The 4,894-nt window shown below is 43.9% G+C and overlaps 1 protein-coding gene across 1 annotated transcript in view; it reads left to right on the forward strand.

Moving 5' to 3' along the window:
- Positions 1-4,799: 4,799 nt before the first annotated feature.
- The window catches only part of LOC119582668 (sodium-independent sulfate anion transporter-like), a 97,266-nt gene continuing 97,171 nt past the window's right edge, over positions 4,800-4,894 (forward strand). Inside the window, exon 1 of the mRNA XM_037931074.1 lies at positions 4,800-4,894. This exon is cut by the window's right edge and continues 464 nt beyond it. The gene's annotated coding sequence lies outside the window, so the exon portion shown is untranslated.

Consider the following 4,894-nt stretch of genomic DNA (forward strand, 5'->3'; position numbering starts at 1 on the left):
CGAAAACCAAGCTATAGCATTAACAAAACTAACAGACCTATATGGAAACCCCCATCCTTGCAAACCCCATCCAACCTCAATACTTGCACCGGAACAGTTTCAATCTCCCCAGCAAATTGCCCATCTATGACAAAGATTGGTCAGATTGTGGAGAAGATCTACTTGCCTTCTCACAGACTATGATGCACATCAGTACAATGCTACTCCATTCCCCTAGAGGTCATCGAAAGAAACCCACTAACATAGCCAAAATTACCTTACGTAGGCATGACCTTCCCTTTAACGTCTACATAGGAGAATCCCTCCCTGTTCGTCCATACCAACCCCCTCCACGTCAGTGCCAAAATTGTTGGCGTCTAGGACACCCAGCCAAACATTGCCGTTCCACAGCCAGATGCCCACTATGTGCCCAACCTGGCCATACCAGATCTACTGCCCTGCACAATCACGCACATGTGCCAACTGTGGCGGCCCCCATAATGTATTTTATAGGGGTTGTCCCACCTATAAATTTGAGTCTGAGTAGCAACTCTCAGATTCAAACTTGGACTCACACTACGCGAAGCCAACAAGAAGCACGTCGACGTAGTTTCTCCCTTACTCCTTACTCCAGTAATACTGCTCATTCTACCAATTCTCCTAAACCCACCCCTCCTACATCTAACCCCCCTCTTCTACCTCCTACCTTCCCCAGTCAAACTCTTTTGCCATCCTAAATCCAGACACTCCAATCTCTACTACAGATACTTCAATCACCACTACAATCCCAACACCTTCCCCTCTCCCTCCTCGCACTACCCGTAACAGACAGAACAAACGTTCCACCCCCTTCCCCTACCACACAATCACCTCCACCTTCCTTTGCTCCTATGCTTGAGACACCAGTCCTCTCTTCCCCCCCTCACAAGAAATCCTTTATCCCCAAAACTCCCGAACCACTCAGAAGAAGAAACCATGAAAATATTCAAGATTACCCAATGAAAACTGACACTCAACCTCCAAATCTTACAACTCCTGCTCCTTCCACACTCCAAGTAACTGCTGATATCCATCCACCTCCTAACGATATCCCCCCTACACCCTATCCTCCTACCCCCTCCCAACACAGCCCATCCCCCCCGACCCCAACCCCGCCCACATTAACCCTCCCACCATCCCCTCTATCCCTTCCACTCCCTCCTTACGCACGTGAATCCCTTATGTAACTCATTAACTCTCATAAAGTCAATACACACCACCAGACACTCCAATCCCACACATCCTACTGCCGTGCCCACGTTTTGAAACAACTCGTACCTCTGCTTTCCCCCACCTATCCCCCCTTCACCGACCTCCCAACCTATCAGACATCCTTACAGAATCTTCAACAACCTTCTCTTTCCTCAAACGCATACATATTCTTCATCTAATCTAACTCCTTACCATACCCGACCCTAACCCTTTCACTCACCAACTCCTTTGCCCAGCTTAGACAACTAATCACTAACTCAACCACCCTTCCCTAACATTAACTATAGTGCTACATGACCTTAGATGTCTAGCACATTTATCTTGCTTTTAACCATTAACCAAGAGCTTTGTGCACTCATGGTGAGTAATTCCTGTCACCACATTCTTCAGCAAAAATTCTTGTAACAGCCAAATTTTCCTTTGATGGCATGTTCACATCACCTACCCTTCAAGCCAATTTTTTTCAGGATATGATAGTCACATTGCCTAAATCATAATAGTAAGGCACTCCTTGTTATAGATAAAAGTGGGGAATATTGTTTCTACTACCAATTATAAAAAATTGAGGTAAATTATACAAATAATTGTTATATCTGATTTGTATAGCTGTCATTATCTTTAGCCAATATGTGTGCCTTGAAATATCATATTTCAAGGCACACATATTGGCTAAACATAGACATCATTAGTTCTATCCTGCATATGGTCAGACTGTGCAATATTTTATGGTGTTATTTCAGTACATTTTCTACCTCCCAATCCCTTGCCCATTGTTGTTGGGGGGGGACTTTGGAGACAGAGACTGAGGCCCAATGCTGGGGATCTCCCCTACCTTGAGCCTCAGCCTTTACCTCACCTAATCTTCCTTTTCTTCTTCCCCTTTCCTTCTTGTATCTTCCCTAACCCTTCCCCTGTCCAATTCGTAAGGTATGAGAACAGTGTTAAAAGGACGAAAGGTTGATTTTGTGCCACTCATGAATAGTGTCAGGGAGCCATAGGCACAGTATTCCCTTGGTTACTTGTCTAGCTCCTACCCCTCTGGGAAATGGGGGGTAAGTAATGAAGACTTTATACCCTTTATTAGGGGCATTGAGGCTTGCCCCTATATCATCTAGCTTCTCTGATGTAACTCCAGGTTTACCGACCCCTGGCTCTCCTTTGATCACGGCTCCGACCACCGGTACTACAACCCCTCCTAGACACTTGCTGTCAACTCTATCCATCCCAAATCACCTTCAAAGGTCATCCCTTCCTCACTCAATATATCCTCCAACCCACCTCCTGCACAATCATCATTATCTACATCCTCCTGCCTTCTTACAACTCTTCAACCTTAATGCCACCACCCCCACAGTACTGCCCCACTCCACCTTAGTCCCTCCTTCTCCAGTCCTCTACATTTCCGACTTCTACAAACTTTTTGAGTACTTTATTTAGCTCAGATTTTCCTTCTGCAGTCGTCCCATCTCAGTTTCAAGCCCATTCACTATCTTCCCTGCTAGACCTCACTGGCAAACCTAGTCTTGCCAAACCCCACTCCTTTAATACATGTAATGAAACTGTTGCCATCTCTCTGGCTGATTGCCCAGTATACGGCAAAGATTGGTCAGACTGTGAAGACAACCAACTTGCCTGTCTTGCTGACTCTGATGCAGTATCAGTACAGTGCTGCACTATTTCCCTTAGAAATGTTAGTGCTTTGGCCACCCTGCAAATCACTGTCACTGTACAGCCCACTGCCCTCAATGTGCCCAAAATGGTCATGACAGTTCAAAGTGCCATACAATCACGTACTGTGCCAATTGCAGTGGCTCCCACAATATATTTTATATGGGCTGCCCTACCTATAAGTTTGAGTATGAGGTAGCAGTTCTCGTATACAAATTTGGCATCACTTTGAGAGGCCAGACAAGAAATACGCCGACTAGGCTTGTCAATGGTTAAAAGAAAAATAAATGTGCTAGACATCTAAGGTCATGTAGCAATATAGGAAGGTACAGTAAGGGGTAGTAAAGGGTAGTTGAGTTGGTAGTTATTTGTTATATGTCAACTATCTAGATTAATAATGGAAAGGTAAAGATGGATGAAGGAGTTGATAAGTGAATGGGTTAAGGTAAGGGGCATTAGATAAAGTGAACGATATATATGCGTCTGAGGAAGGAGAACAAGTTGTCAAAGCAGAAAGTGTGAGATGTCTGATGTCTGATAGGTTGAGATGTCGGTGAAGAGGGATAGGTGAGGGAAAGCAGAGGTACGAGCTGCAGTAAAGCGTAGACAGGACAACAGAATGTGTGGAACTGAAAGAGAGACATTACATCGGAACGTAGGGGCGGATCAGAACACGACTTCAGATAGAAGTGTGTTGGACGGGTGTGGCCAATACGTAAGCGGCCGAGAGCCGTCTCCCAGCGTCTGTTCCATTGAAATAGAGCTGACCAGGAGGAGATTGATAGTTTTACAGTATGTAATTTATTAGTGCAGAGACTTGACCAGAAAGATTGCCATCGGCTAAACAGGAAGGTCTGAAAGTGGGGGTGATAAGCCGTGGCTGGAATACATGACAAACGTGGTTGTGATGTGGACACAGCGGCAAAGCATGATAGAGTAATCTGTCTGTTCATTGCCGGGAATCCCAGCATAGCCGGGCACCCAGCAAAATCTGATAGATTTATGGCTTGTGGACAGGTAGAACAGTTCTGGATCTTGCAGACAAGGGGATTTATCGAGTGCATAGACTATGAGAGTTAATGAGTTACGGGAGTCAGTAAAAGTAGTGGAAGAGGAAAAAAGGAGTGAGTGTGTTTTAAGGCAAAAAGAAGTGCGTACAGTTCTGTGGTAAGGACACTGGATTCTGGAGGGAGGGGGTATTTGAAAGTGCGAGTTGGAAAGGTTACTGCGAAACCAGCACAGGAGGTGAATTTGGAGCCATCTGTGTAAACATGAATACTGGAGGAATGAATCGAGACATGGCCAAGGAAATGGGTGAAAATGACAGAAGGGGGAATATCTGATTTTGGTAGGTCAGGGAAAACAGAGGAACAAACACGAGGGTAAGGTATAAATCATGTAGCAACGGAATGGACAGGAAAATAAGAGGTCGGAGATGGGGAAAGAGGGAATGGGAGAGGAGGGTATCCATGAGAATGAAGAAAGGAGTAGGTTAACGTGGAGAAGAAGCAAAGGTAAGGAGTACAGATCGTGGGATAGTTAGTTTAGCTCTCTAGGGTCACAGTTAATACACCGAAAGGCAAGCAATAAATTCGAGTACATATTTTGGTACCTAATTGATATTATGTTGTGTATAATTATCTTTTGATTATTACCTTACTATGGAAACGGTATATACAAACACTTTCTAACCCCGATATTATATTAAGAAGCCCAAAACTAAAGACAATGGAAAGATTTTTAAAAAAGCATAATTACTTATCGTACCTAATATATATAAAGTTTCAACACTAAATTATTATTGTTTACAGTTTGCTTTTAATAAGGAAATAATTTAACAAAAGCGGTACTTTCCCGCAAAATTAGAAAGCATGAGCGTAGGCGTTTTGTTTTGACGTTTGAAGAAGTGAAGTGACGTGAGTGACCTAACAATCAAGAAGAAACACCAGAACACTTAATCCTACAATGCTCAAGATTCAATTCATACAAAACTAAT

This window comes from Penaeus monodon, chromosome 16 (assembly GCF_015228065.2).
Source record: "Penaeus monodon isolate SGIC_2016 chromosome 16, NSTDA_Pmon_1, whole genome shotgun sequence".
NCBI classification, from domain to species: Eukaryota; Metazoa; Arthropoda; class Malacostraca; order Decapoda; family Penaeidae; genus Penaeus; species Penaeus monodon.